Consider the following 16,259-nt stretch of genomic DNA (forward strand, 5'->3'; position numbering starts at 1 on the left):
TCAGACTGGTTTACATGAAAAACAATAACCCCCATAAATCCTATGTTCCTTTAAGCATTTGTCTTTATGTTTTGATGTTCAAACAAATGGTAATATTGTTTATCTATACCATGTACATAGCTAATAGAAGAAGATGGGAATCAAGAATATTATGTCATCTTATTGACAGAAAGGTAACTTTTAAACGCAAAATTAAAACTTCGCATTGATATTGTATTTAGGAGGCCTGAGTGGATCTTTGAGAAGCTATCCTCTTAAAACCAGTAAAAGTCTGTCTTTTCTCATTGTGATAATCCATTGTTTTGTGGAAATATTTTTTTTTTTACATTAGTGGAGGTATCAAGAAGCACAATCACTCCTTAAAAAAATAAAAGCACCAAGTCAAACTTGCTCTACTGCAGGTATTTTTCCTTTGTAAAACACAGTCCCTTTTTAAATGATTACATAAAGATAGACAAAATAAACTGGAATGGATACAACCAAGAGGGGAAAAAAATGGTATCTTTCATCACAAAAACACACAAAGCCATTGCTCCTTAATTCACAGTAAAAAAGTGTGTGTGTGACTGCTGCCCAGTTACTGTGCAAGAGAATGCGCCAGATCTGGATGTGTTTGCTCCATTAATTATTCTGCTGTTCAACAAGGCTGGGTGATGGCCCTCACCGCCGCTGCTGCTCCGACCATGGGCGGAGTTCATGCACGCATGGTGTCCTCTCTTCAGAAATGAAGCCCAACAAGCTCTCTATTTTTTTCTTTTGAAATAAAGGCCCATGTTCAATTACATGTTAAAAACAATTGGTGGGAAAAGAAATGGAGATGAAGTTCTCTCTCTCTCTCCTGCTTGTTCCCTTTACTTTTCTGGGTAGAAAGCTGGGAACCCAGCATTCCTTACTCTTTTTTTTTTTTTTTTATAACCAGCCTCAATGTTTAAAAACACTTGCTGGTCAACATTGTGCATCATTACCCTTAATTAGTCTCTTGGTTTTCAATAGTTTCCCTTGAAACATAGATGCATTCAAGTACTCACACTAGTAAGCCAATGATGAGGCTTAGATCGCAGCAGATCAAACAAAGAACTCTCCTGTTCGAATGTACAGCAGTCTCAGTAACCACGGCTCGTTGGCATTGTAATTAGCTCGCGTGATGGCTGAATCCAGAGTCAGATCACCCAGGAATCACGTGGAAAGGATATCATGTGGTGTCAACCCTCCACTCTTTCCTTGCTTCTAATCCTGGGGAGAGCTGGGAGTCAGCGGCAACCCCATCTTTGCTGTCCACCTCCTGATGGCACATGCCAAGACTGCGACCAGGCTTGGGGTGCAGGGAGAACCTGGTGTTTCCAGTTAGAGGCAGCTTGGGAGAGAGAGTTTCGTCCCTTGCTTTTACTGAAATCGACACACATGTAAGTAGGAGAGTCAGAAGCCGAAGATGTGGGTTTGGCTTTCCCACCAACTTCTCTGCTTACTTAGAAGTAAATCTAAGGTGCGTGTAACACATGGAAGTCGACTCACACACACCTCTCAACATCACTTCTTAAGCTGAAATCCTTAAAAGGAATCCAATCATCTCAGGCTGTTCTGTGGAATCATACACAGAACAGGTAATGTATTTTACTACTTGATGTAAGAGTCTCAAATTTTGCCCATTTATGAAAAATAGTTTCAAGATTTTATCTAGTGCAATACCTGGTTAATCCTCTGCCCGCGGTGTCAGCATCCTTATACAGGTGCTGGTTTGTGTCCTGGCTGCTCCATTTCTGATCCAGCTCCCTGCTAATGACCTGGGAAAGCAGCAGAGCTTGACCAAGTGCTTGGGTCCCTGCACCCACATGGAAAACCTGGAAGAAGCTCCTGGCTCCCAGCTTTGGACCAGCACACCTCTGACTGTCATGGCCATTTAGAAGATTAACCAGTGGGTGGGTGGAAGATCTCTCTATGTCTCTGTAATTCTTTCATATAAAAATAAAATCTTTAAAAATATTTTTATCTAGAAGAAGGCAGTTCAGAAATCATCAATGAAAATTGAAAGGAGGGCCTGGAGCCATAGCCTAGTGGCTAAAGTCCTCACCTTGCATGCACCAGGATCCCATATGAGCACTGGATCGTATCCAAGTGCCCCACTTCCCTTCCAGTTCCCTGCTTGTGGCCTGGGAAAGCAGTCGAGGATGGCCCAAAGCCTTGGGACCCATGAAGGAGACCTGGAGAAAGCTCAAGGCTCCTGGCTTCAGATCAGCTCAGCTCCAGCTGTTGCGGCCACTTGGGGAGTCTATCAATGGAAGATTTTTCTGTCTCTCCTCCTCTCTGTATATCTGACTTTCCAATAAAAAATTTTTTTAAATTTAAAAAAGTAAAAAAGAAAATTGAAAGGAAAACTGTCCAGTTCAAGGGACTAAAATCAATAATTAGAAAAACTTCACCATACTCCTAGAGCATCTTTGTGTCATGTATGATTCATAATTGCTTTTTCAAGTATTTTCACTCTTTTCTCATTTGATACTTATAATTGCCAAACAAAGGGGTGATCGGAGGTAGTCTACCGCCCACGTTACAGGATAGAATATGAGCCTGGACATGGAATGACAGAGAATGGGATCAACACAGAGCATATTCCGTGAGGAGGCACTAATGGGACACAGGCTGTCCCCAAATCTTTCCCTTCTACTTGTATCTGTGTGTACACACACACACACACACACACGCACATGCACACATACACACACATGCACAGGCACACACGCACATGCACATGCACACACACACGCACATGCTCACACACACAGAGGCTGCTAGTGAACCCAACTCAGACTGGTTCCATTAGAACACATTCAGCAGTAGGCAAAAGCTGTACTTTCGAGTTATGTCCTATATACATTTTTCTAATAACAAAAGGAGAACTCTGTGAAGATCACAAATATTGAGTCCCTTTTTCTGATGCCAATATCTACCTATTTTTTGGAGAATTCAACTTACAATGATAAAGGTATAATCGCAAAACTACATTCATGGTATTAACATCCATGGAAATATGAAAAAAAAAATTTATCCTAACCAATGAGTCAACTGACCATTCTATCTGTTTGATAGAATTGGATCAGTTAGTTTCCAAAACAGCACATCTAGTGACTATTTGATGAGTGCAAAAGATAGCATAGGTTAATCCAGAGACCATGCACAGCAGTGTATGTATGGTAAATACTCATAAAATGTTACTTGAGATTTCCTAAAGGATCAATCTGAGAGAAATAAAATGAATACTTACTAGAAAGAGCTTATGTTCATATTGTGTGTGCTATATGAATACTTTTAATTAAGATTCAATTTGTTCTTGATAACTGTACCATAGTTAAGTATGAATGAGCTTGCTCCAAACATGAGGAAATAATGAGACTATTTTGAGTGGCTCCTGGGAATTACACAGCTGATCCAAGGAAAACACATGTCCTCTTCTTGTATTTCCTTGTCCCCTTCTATGGAAAGAATGTGAGACACTGCAATTTGGCATTCATCAGGTATCAGTCAGTTCATGATGCTGTGGAGCATGGGACTAAGTGAGCAGGTGGGTGTTCAGTGGTACCTGAAGGTGTAGCTCACACAGGGGACTCTTCCTCCTCTGTCAGCCTCAGATCTTAGGTGGCCCTTAGAAAATGGCAAACACCCAAGGCAGATTTCTCCTGAACTTTCAAACTGAGAAAACAATTAGGAATGATGCTTATTACAGATTTTACCTATAAATAGAAAAGACTCAGAACCAATTTTCAGAATAGAACAGAAAAGCCTCCATTGGCAGCATGGAGCCCAGTGTGCTATCCTGCCCTCTAACCACCTGCGTGTAAATAGCTTGTCATAGATGACTTCCACAAAGTAAGTTTTCGGGGGAAAAAATTGAAAATATAGCTATTACAAGCTGAGACACACACCCAAAATATGTCAATGTGGCACAGGAAAAACTATTACTTGCAAGGCAGATTACTTGATCAATGTGAAGTGGTGCTACCCCATAGCATCTGTGACATTCCATCTTCAGGGTCCTTTTGCTGACCGAACCTCATGACGCCATGCAGACCCTCTGCATTCCCTTCCCTGCCATGTCTCTGGGGTTCCTGGAGGGTGTCCTGGACTCCCTCAGAGTGCTCACAGGTTTTCTGTATAGCTTCCCAGATGTATTCATGAAAAGATGACCTACGCCTGTGTCAGCTGCATGAGCCTGTGCTACCAGCAGTCAATATTCCATTGTCCACAGCTGCTCTGTAAGAACTTCCTAAGGACTTTTTCATTTGACAGTTTCTCCGTGTGCAGACTCAGTGTTTCACCATGCCACTGAGCTGTCTTCCATTCCCCTCATCTCTTTGCTGCAAACCCCACTAGATCCATCTGGGAAGACATCTGTATCATGTTTCAGATCCCCTAAGAAGCAGCACTGATGCTTTCACTTTACTGACAGGGTTAAACTCAGACTTCTCATCTGGACTTTCAACTACCTGGTGTTGGATTTTGTGTTGCCTTCCCTGATAGAAGGTGCCATTTTGCACAGTGCTACTGCTGTGCAGGAACTGTGTAGGGGCCCACAGAATCTCAAGTTGCTCTATAAGATCAATACTGTGCCACTTAGCACCCAATCTGGAAACTACTTCATTGAGTCGGAGGGAGATCATTTACCCAGCATTCTACAACTGCTAAGTGGTAGATCTGGAATTCAAACCCTATACATATTTCCAGTCACCAAGCTCTTGGCTACCCACCTCACCAACTTCTAGCCAATGCAAACCTTCCTTCCACACAGGTGGGAATCCTCAATGGCAACCGAGCACAACACATTGCTGATTTCAAATCTTTTTTAATGCCCCCATTTTCCCATTTACCAGGGCTGAACTGAATCCTCATCTCTTTGATGCCTTTACTAGCTTTTCCACTTTAGAACCGTAATATTCACCCAACAACATCCCTTGTGTGGTTCATACACAATTTTGTATAACATATCTTTAATCAGACAGCAAGCCACTGGTGGGCAAGGCTTTGATCTTGCATTTTTGTTCTATCATCTTTAGTACATAGATCAGGGCCTTTCATTGGCTTTGCATTCAGTAAAATGCTTGTTGAGGGAATAACTTAACCTGAACTTCTAGAGAGTGTCATGTTTGAACAGTGATACCATAATTAGTTCTCTAACATTCTATTATGTCTTGATAAGAGCTGCTATATATAGTGGCAGTTGGGCTTACGAGTGATTGTTTCCATATTGAAACTGCTTTGGGAGGCTGGCACCTTAGTGTAGGAGGCTTAGCCTCTGCCTACAGTACCAGTATCCCACGTGGACACAGGTTCACATCCTGGATGCCCCGCTTCTGACCTCTGCAAATGTACCATGGGCCATTATAGCCATGTGGGAGACCTGGATGAAGCTCCAGGCTCCTGGCTTTGGAGATGCTAAACTCTGGCCATTGGAGCCATTTGGAAGTAAACCAGCAGATGAAATATCCTTGTCACTTCTCTCTCTATAACTCTGCATTTCAAATAAAAATAAATAAATCTTAAAAAAAAGAAATCAAGTCTGTATTTTTTCATGTTGCTTGGGATAAATATGAGAGATCATAAAAACAGTTACAAAGTGAGTACAATGTGTGTGTGGACAAAATGTCAATCTAAGAAGTTCTTTGATATGCATGACAGTTATGAGAAATCGTATCATCATTTTTTCCCTTTAGGTGAATTCCAATGCCACTGTGTTAGCACCTTCTCCAGAACAGGATCTGTTCAATGAGGACTCTCCCACTGATAAGGGTCAGAATTTTGCTCCAAGGAGGCCAAGCTGCTTCCACACTCAGGTTTCCAGATATGTCTTAAGACCAGCCACATATTTAGCACATTTAATCTGCCCTGAACTCGACGCAGCAGTGCGCATTTCTGCTGCTTGATCAGTGTCATTCAGCACCATGTTTCCATCCCTCAGTGGCTGATCCCTTATCCCCACCAGATACTCCAGCACTGATGGGCAGAAATCCAAGAGGAAGAGAAAACTCTACCCACATGCAGATGGAATCAATTCTCTCAGCTACACAGAACCACAAAGAATATGTTAAAACTTTGGAGGGGGGTGGTGGTGAGAAATGGAATAAAAAGATGAGTCTGCTTTGGTGCAGGCAATTTTTGAAATCAATGCATAATTTTTCATAATATATATTTCCCATGAACCTTTCTGTCTACACAGAAACACTTTACTTACAAGCACATGTCTGTGTATCTAATAAAAAAAAGCATATTGCCCATTTTATTGCCTTGGAGCAAAAATGTGATAGAGAAGATATTTGGTGTCATAAATCATGCTACAGCCAATTTTAGTAATTATATAATATACATCTGTATGTACAAGCTTATAATAGAATGCTTTATCTTAAAAATCCTTTTGAAATGCCTAAAAGTAACTCATTTTGAAGCATCTAATCGCTCAGTGGATAACATCCAGGGCTTAGATTCATCACGATAAATGACTCAGCTTTCCTTTTAATAGTTCAAAATGCAGGGCTTAGACTAAATCAGGAATCACTTAACTGCTTACAGATGGAAGGCACATAATGAAGGCTTGAAATGGGCTTGGTGGAAACCTCTCTAAAAAGTCCTGGGGTCTGGGGCAAGTGGGAGAGTGCGCCTTGTCTAAAGAGAACAGCTCATGTTCAGTCCCAGGCGATTTTACCCTGCCAGCAAGAACATGTCATGTTACACAACCTTCCAGCTCTTCATGAGATAAAGTGTAGCTTCTAAAAAATGTAAAATGCCCTGGTTGGGAAGAAAAAAAACGTATTTTTCTAGAAACTTGGCATTTCAAACAAAGCAGATACGTCTGGCCTGGAAGCTTCCAGTTTGTCCTAGGGGATGATTTATGTATTCATCTGTGTGATATACAGACATCTATATGGCCAGCTGCTGATCAGAGCTTTCAAAAATCACTAGTGTTTACGATACATAGTCAGAGTTGTGATAAACTTTCAGCACAAAGTCTCCATACTACCCGTCATGCTGTGTTCAAGCAAAACGGTGACTATAGTTAAGTTAAAGGGGAAGATGAAAGAAAGCAAGGAGGGACTTTTAAGGGCAGGAGGGAGGTATGATTATTTTCTCAAAGCTGTATTCATGAAATCTCTTCTTTTTATATTAAAAAAAAAACTATTTGTAAAAGAAAGATTAGAATGAACTAAAGACTTCCAGGTAGCTTATGGAACTATACCCAAAGAAAACATTATCAGATTTGAGACCAAACCCAGAAACTGTTCCATGAGAGTTAAACTTGACCTCTGCTTATTTAACAACAACTTACTGGTTTATATTTGAAAACAATGACAGTCATTTCCAATTTTAAAACTGGGCAATGGATTTAAGCTGCCATTCACCCAGCTCAGTCTTTACCTAAACTACATATAGGAAATGGAATAAACTGCTTTTACAAATCGATGGCAGTAGTAACTAGTGGAAAGCAATGACAAACCAGAGAGGAATGTGTTTTAGTGAGGCTCACGACTACAAACTGCTTTGATTTGGGATCAAGGCTGGGGCCAGGTAGGTTAGAGAAACAAGCCATCCCTTGTCTCCTGTGCTTTATGTCTGAAGCAGTAAGAGTGAGTCAAGTGCAAGGATAAGCAGACACATGAGATAAAAGGCAACATTCGTGAACAAGGAAATAGCGCCATCCCACAATGTATAAAATCAAATACATACACAGGATATGGCCAAAAGAGTACGTAGCAGGTTCACCCATTAGGGCACACGGCAGTGTCACACAAATCTATTCTGCCAGAATTTTGAGCCTTGGTTTTGATGTTTTAATGTTTGAGATGCCTGATTAGAGTTCTATTTCTGCTAAGAAGTAAACACCATGGATATAACGCTATTTACAAACTCATATTCAATTTAAGTTCACATATAATTCAACTAAAGAAGCATTCAGGGCCCAGCGCGGTGGCGCAAGTGGTTAAAGGTCCTCGCCTTGCACGCCCGGGATCCCATATGGGCGCCGGTTCTAATCCCGGCAGCCCCGCTTCCCTTCCAGCTCCCTGCCTGTGGCCTGGGAAAGCAGTCGAGGACGGCCCAAAGCTTTGGGAACCTGCACCCGCGTGGGAGACCCGGAAGAGGCTCCTGGCTTCGGATCGGCATAGTATCGGCCCGTTGCGCTCACTTGGGGAGTGAATCATCGGACGGAAGATCTTCCTCTCTGTCTCTCCTCTCTGTATATCTGCCTTTCCAATGAAAAAATAATAAAAATAAATCTTTAAAAAAAAAAAAGAAGCATTCAGGAAAATCCAAAGGCTGCATAATAAAACAAGTAATACATACAAAGAACAGGAAACAGTTTTAATTCCTATGAATGAACAGCATGGCATGGAGGAAAGATTTGTGGTAGAGCAAAACAGACATAGATTTCAATAAATTTTGCCATGTGGCTGCTTGGTGACCATAGGTAAATGATCTAAACTGAGTGAGCATGAGAAAGTTATCCAAATAATTGTAATCTCCTACAAAATATTAACAGTCCCTGTTCTGTGAGGCTAAAGATGAACAATTCGGAAACATAAATCCCTGCACATGACATTTAATAGTAGCTATTGTATTGCAACCATCAGTACTATCATGTGACATTTGGAAGTTTCCTTGTGAAATTCACAAGCACCAGCAATGAAAGGATTTCCAAATTGCAATTTAATAAAGACAGGATATCTTTTTTTATGGTAGTGATTTGAGGCATAAAAATTGTAAGAAAAATATTCCTAAATTTATTTTGCCTTTAATTTAGATAATAATCAGTTGACCATCTTAGATCTAACACCTATTCACTCCCATTTCCAGTAGTTGAAATTGCTTAAACGACGGTTAATTTCTAAACCTCACTGTTACTCCAAATGCCATGCGGAGTCATGGGCACTCACATTGTTTCCAGCAGCATGGGCACCTCTGTGTGGGGCACAGTCCTCACCCTGTGATTCAAACAATGGAGTACTGCCAAAGCCTTCCACGGAAGAGGCCAGCAATGGCAGAGAGAGGGATCCACATTGTTAGCGTCTGCCTCCGAGGACAGTGTCAGATGAACCTGACCAAGAACATTCATTAGGACGTTTCTATACACTAAAACCTCTCCCACACATAAAAGGGAGGAGAGGCCCACTGGATTTGTGTTTATGAAAGTGCAAATCATCCCTCCAGAAAATATGACAGAATGACCCTCCACTCACTATATAATATAAATGCCAAAGCCCATTGGGTCCATAAATTTCACTAAAAACATCTGAATAAAAACTGAAAAATCTAAACATCTGAGTCATTATTTACCTATCTATCTACTTATTAGGGAAATCATCTTAAGATAAAAATAAGCAAAAAGGAAAGAGATGTGAAAGTTAATGTAAAATGCTTCTCACTTGGATTCAATTCTAACAACCTCAGGAATGAGCCAAATTATCTTATCCTTGGAAAAAACATCAATCTTAAGTCTAGAAAATTTTAATATTTTAGAATTTTCCTCTACCAAAAGTATTTTAATCATAATTCAAATATCCCTTTCCCATATTTTTATACATGAGACTTCTGTGCTTATTTTATATATGAACAATATAAAAATTTAAAAAGGAAATTACTGAGGTGGGTTTAGTCAGATTAAGACACTGACATGTTAGTGAATCATAAATGGTTAAGTTTTGTTTTTACAATACTTGTGCATTTTATTTTTCAGTCATTTTGGATACTGCGTTCTTGTAACATGAGAACGTGAGCAGCTTCTGGTCTAAAATATTATCTGCTGCACATTTTTTTAAAGCACCCTGTTTTTCTACCTTATATAAAGCCCCAAACATCTGCACTAATGATAATTAAAAAGATGATCACTCCAATTATGGCTTCCTTTCTAATCAAAATTCAGCAGTGTCTTCAGACAGCGTCGCGTGTGGGGCCCACTGCCTTTTTCCTTTGAAACTAAGCCACTCAGAGTCTATATTTTTTTTTCCGTTTCCTTGAAAATAATGAATACATACAGTTGGCTTGAGTAAGCCTTTACCAAAAAGTTGCAACTTACTGAAATACATTTTCAATACTCGTTGGACACCCATTTCTCCTTCCTGGTGTTGGCAAATTACTTAAGAAAAGTGTGAGAAAAAAGGGGGGAGTACTATTGTGCTCCTAAACAAAGAAATTCTCTTTTCAAAGTTTTGCTTTTTGTAAATATTGTTCTAAGGAACACAGGCCTCCATGGTTCCAAACTTTTTTGGCATCGAAACACGTAGCAAAGTCTGATGGATTTAAATTATGCTTCTATTTCATTAGGACAGATCTGACATGCAATGACTGGCCAGGGAGTCTCAGAATTACGGAAGTAGCTTTTTGCTCTTTAGAGAAACCAAACAGAAAAACACACATCATAATAATGGGAACACCTCAGATGAAGTTTCTTTGGGGATCTCCCCAATTGAAATGCCGGACTCAGAACCCTAACCATGAAAGGACAGTAGATGGAACAAGTTAATCAACCACCTCAGCTATAGGTTGGCAACAAAATACCAGAGACGCTATGATGGACAATGTCAATGAGTGGATTTTTCAATGACCTCATCATGTTTGGAGTGGCGAGACTGGTAGCAATTCATAACTGGTGAACTATCGAAACCACTTGAGCAGGTATCTCAGAGCATGCCCCACATGCGGGACTTGGGGTGGGTGGAAAACCGGGTGGGGCTTCTCCCTCAATATCCCCCTTTACCTCAGATACATGAAGGAAACAATATAGAAACAATAATGTTATCTACTTTCCTGTAGCCCTTGAACCTTTTTACCCAAATCAACTACGTAAAGATTGTCAATAAAAAAATTAATAAAAAATAATAATGGGAAAATGTTAGATGAATACAGTGTTCAATTACCAATTTGGATGAGAAAATTACATAAAAATCAGTTTTTAAAAACCACCAATCAATTGAGCAAAAAGTAACAGAATCAGCGAATAGCTCTAAGTTCAGATCTAACATACGTGTGGCATGAAATTTCCACTGATGTTCGAAAGGTGAAACCATAGATTTGCCTTCTCTCTAAGTAAATTTAGGACAAAGAAGAAAAACTCAGGAATACGCTACCTGGCTCAGCACTTGAAAAGAGCATTCTTTAAAATACCTGCTCATTGTCTAGGTGGCAAAAAAAGCACATTTTATAAAGGAACACGAGTGGGGCAGAAACATAGACTACTCAGGAGAATTTCTGCTCAGCATAGGTGAATGAATGTTATGATATACAGAAGCATATATATATGAAAATGATCATTACACTTCTTTTCCAATTGCTTATTACTGATAATGTCTGTAAAGTTAAATTTGCATACCTTTTCAATACCAAATTAATCTACCAAACCGTTTATCCATCTTTAAGTACCACATATATAAAGTCACAACTTGCACTTCTTACTGCTCTCCGACTCCTAGCCGTAACAGCTTCAACATCGACTTCACCAACAACATCTCCATTTTGGTGATCTAAAATCTTGAATCCTAGCCCAGGGCTGAACGATTGATTACCGAGGTTTGTTATAAGATTAATAAACAAGCTTTTCTTTTTTTAAACTCTTAAATGGTTTCCTCAATACAAACTTAGCCATCTAATTTTTTTTTTCAAACTATCCAAGGAGGAAACAATATTCTTAACTGGTTTCTCTCTGTAGACACAACACATGTCATAACAAAACAAGCTAGCGGGCTCAAAAGGGGGGAAACACAAGTTCATCAACTTGGTACTAGTTTGAAGACCAACTTGCTCAGGAACGCCAAGCCCACTGTTTGGAGCCATGTCATCTCAATGACATTTTACAAAGCTGACAAGGGAAAACTGTGTTTCGAGGGTGACACAAGTACTTTAACTTGCAAGCACTGCCACTGGAGGGGCCACATCTGAATGTGGAAGAACACAGCCCGCCTAGGCGGTTCCCTGAGTAGAAAGGATTCTGGGGCTAATTTAACTCAAGCCGAAGAGACATCAAGTGTGTAAAGCCGGGCTATTCGCCGTGCTGGAACACTTTAACGTGAAATCTCTCTCGTTTCCAACAAAATCCCCCTTCGGCCTGTTTTCTCTGTTTTAATTTGGGCAACTCCTCCCTTCGCTTCGCCCCGGTGGGCCCAGGAACTCCCGGGCTTGCACCCGAGTCTTCCCTGGGCCACTAGATGGCGCGAACGCACCGCACTGGGCGTGCTCAGCACTGCCGCGGGAGCGCGTGGAGCTGGGCCGCGTGCAGGCAGCTCAGGGCTCGGCCAAGGACGAGGGAGAGCTTTACCAGTCGCCTGGCACTGTTCCGGACACAAAGGGGCATCTGCCGCTTTCTCTGTACACGCACTCACAAAATGTCGAATTGCGTTTGGAATAGTAAGAATCACTTCGGTATTTACGGGGGCGAGCGGAGAACTTTACCTTTCTGCTCTTCAGGGGACAGGCTGCTATTTGTTATGCAGCCCTTCTTACAGGGGAGTTCCAGCTGAGGGTCCCTTTAGCATTTGCCCGAGTGCAGGCAGCTGCAAAGTTTGCAGATCATCTGTCATCTCTTTTTCCAGATATTTTTAATTCTCTTCGTTTTTCTCCATCCGGTGTGGTGGGGTCGTTCATTAAGTTCAGCTATGTGAGAACGTGGGTTTGGAAACTACTGCCAGAGAGGACGGTATTCTACAACCCTTTACTAACCCAGCCAAAGGAAAGCCTTTGGTTTTGCTACTCAAAAGTAAACCTCTTGCTTTGCCAGCCTGAGTCCGGGCAACTTCTGGTCACTCCTTCATACTTTGACCTGTACATTCCTAGTGGGTGTAGTTCCAGATTGCCAATGTGTGCAGGGGGTAACTCCAGGATAGAAGCAATTACTGGATTGATTCTCCCAGATGTTACAGTCTCCCTTTGCAATACTACTACTACTACTACTACTACTACTACTACTAATAATAATAATAAGTGTCCATTGTAACAACTGTTTTGATCTTAATTTAAAACAAGAACAAAAAAAAAAGGAAAAAAAAATTAGGCCTCTATGCTCAACAGTGCATGAATGACAATGTTGTAGTTTGAGATGTATCCTTAAAGATTCTTTTAAAGATCACAAGTAGCAAGTTTACATCTGATCAAAAGTGGTGTTATGCATTGGCAAACTGAAGTGCAGAAATTATTTCATGTGCAACTGATATGGCTATACTTACACAGTTGTGCTGATACAGCACTTCTGAATCTGAAAGATTTCAAAAAGCTTTTTTTTTTATTTTTAATTTTTTTTTAGTTTTTATCCACACTGAAAAGCACCCCACCCCTTGGACAACTTCTCAGAGTAAGACAGATCATTTTCCAAGTAACTTTTTACTTCTGATTTTCATGAATTTATGAAAATCAGATATTATAAGTTTAATTAAAACATTTTTAAAAGATTTAATGCTGTAATTATACCCTTTAGAAATGGAAATGCTGGCGAACAAATGAGCAGTTTGGCCAAACTTGTCTCAAAGTATTGGAAGTGTTGCATCTTGCTCTTTCTCTGTGGAGTTCTGGTTTCTGATCACATAAATTGATTTCTTGTATGAATAGAAAGAATGAATGATATGAGTTATGTTTTGATTGAGTCTAATGCTTGGTATCATTAAAAGCTTCACTTTGGATCTAACCCTGAATACTTCATGATAATAATAATTCAAGGAATTGCTATACAACAGAGATCTTAAAATAAGATTATGTACACACAGCTGAATTTCCCTTAGACGTTTTAGGTAATTCATAACAACATATAAGGAATATAAAACAGTTTCTAATAATTTTAGGGTGAGTGATTCCATATGAAATTCGAAAACATTTTCTATTGCTGTGATTTCAGCAGAGTGAAGAGCCACTGTGTTTTTTGCAGTCTCTGACTAGTCAGTGTTAGGGAAAGGGAACGTCTGTCTGAGCTGGAAAGGCAGTCTGGGATGTAGCTGTGAGTACGCAGTGGCCAGTGCTGCCTGAGCACTTGCTGAAATAAAACAGCCCCTCACTGTTCCTGAGGTACACATTGCCTTCAAAATGAACTGCAATGCATTCTTTCTTTGAGACTCTTCTTTCCAAATCCTTTTAAAACACGTGGCCTCTCATTTGAATAAGTGATGAAGCTATTTCCATACTCTGGGAAACAGAGATACTTCCGAGTGTTCATGGTGAGGGCGATGGGGAAAGGGCTACGGGGATTTTGTTTTGTTCTTTCTTACTCATCTACTCAGAGAGTTCCATCCAACTTATGATATTATCTTATGCAAAATAACCAGACAAGAAAGGGGGAAATCCTTTGTAAATGCATTTGTTGATGTACTAGGTCAAGCAGAAAAGTCCAAATTCAAATTATATTTGGAGCTACATCAGACAAATTTAATGAGTATTTGAAATGATTAGTAATGCATTATACTGTCATTTTAAATTACTATTCTAATGTTAGTACTTACATAAACCAAGTCTATTGATTGTACTTTGACATATAACAAAAAGTTTGGGGGTTTTGTGGGTTTTTTTTTTCTTTGCTTTGTTTTTCTTTTAATGTTGGTTGGCTTATTTGCCCAACCAATTATTTAAATACCAAATAGATTAATAATTAAATATTCAAATAATTGAATATCACAGTGATTCCCCTGACAATGAATAGCACATATTTAATAGCAGAGCAGTAATTACATAGAAATAAACATCTAAGCTTTTCTCATGAGTAATTTTTTATTTCATGCTGTGATGAAAGTTCTATGAAGATATTCTATGTATATCTTTAACAAAAACTAACAGAGACTCACCAGTAACTTGGAAACTATTTGAAATTTAGACATACTTCTTTGAAAAAATACATCAAATTATAGTTTTGTAGTTTGGAATACTGTCAATTTGAATTACATTTTTAAAATAAAAGTTTCAAGTCGGAACACATCAACAAAATAAAAGGACTTTAAAGACTACAGAAATTATGCAAGTTACCAAAAAAAAAAAAACCCTGGTGTCTTAAGGTGACTGAAATTCATTTATTTAATATGTAAAATTTAGAAAAATAAACATTAAAAAAGAAAATCCGCCATTGATTTTTGGAAAGGAATGCTACTTCCTTATTGGCTATTTAATCTTCTCACAGAAAATTAAGTGAGCTATTGTAAAATTTCAAGAAAAGCATTCTATCAATATATTAATTCCAGTTTCCCAAGTATCTTCCTAATGTCTTCCCATGATGTACTGGTGTGCACATTGAATCTGTGGCCAAGACTGGGTGGCTATGAGGACCAAAGTGATGGTTACGGGTCTAGTGTCCATGGTCAAGTTCAAGGTCTCAGAACCTTTCATTTATCCCCAGTCTTCAACTCTAAAGGACTTCATGTCCACTTTTGTAGAGTACACCATCTGCCAAATAAAGTGAAACTGCAGGCATGAGAACAAAATTAATGTTGGCTTCCTATTGTCTGAGTGCAGCCAAATCGTATGTCTTTTTGCTCCTTAACTGCTTGAATGAATTGTTTCCAAACATGTAACAGTCTTCTGAGATGAAACAAGGAGAGGGAAGAAAGTGGAAGGATTCCCAGCAAAGTGAAATCCATAGTCGGGCCAGGAAGGAAGAGGGCCTAACCTACTTTCCAAGTTAGCATGAGTGAACCGCTACAATGTCCAGTGCTACAGGGCTTGTCTCTCTTCCTTGGTCTTTTTTCTCACATGGACTAAAATGCACCCTAACAACCTACCACGTGTGCTCTCCATGGGCCCCTACCCAACATGGAATAAGAGCAAGCACATGTTGCTAACCCTGAAGACAGCTGCCATTCGCACCGGAGCAGAGCAGAGGTAAGGAAGGCCAGCGCTTTTCCAAGGCTGTTTCCTATAGTACAGTTCATTAAAAGTGCCAGTGACAAAGAGCTCACACGAAACAAAGCGAAGCCTGTTTCTGAAAAAAAATAACCAGAACTCAAACCAAGACCGCATCTGCTTCCGTACATAAGCATGAAGTTGCTGCTAAACAGGCTCAGATGAGGGGAGGACCATCCTAAAGCACAGAAACGTTAGGTGAAAAGTGCAGTTAATTTGCCTGAAGATTTGCAGCAGCATGTATTTTGTTGAAATTAAAACAAATTCTTGGCCAGTTCACCAGATTTTAACATTTATTGATGATATAAGTATATCCCCAGGCATATAGTCCACAAATATGTTGTTATATAGACAAATAATAATAATAATAATAATAAGCTTCATCAGAAATCCAATGACTGCGGCAGAATTAGAATTCAAGA

Source organism: Ochotona curzoniae, unplaced genomic scaffold (genome assembly GCF_017591425.1).
Source record: "Ochotona curzoniae isolate NIBS_2020 unplaced genomic scaffold, NIBS_Ocur_1.0 contig_4501, whole genome shotgun sequence".
Lineage (NCBI taxonomy): Eukaryota > Metazoa > Chordata > Mammalia > Lagomorpha > Ochotonidae > Ochotona > Ochotona curzoniae.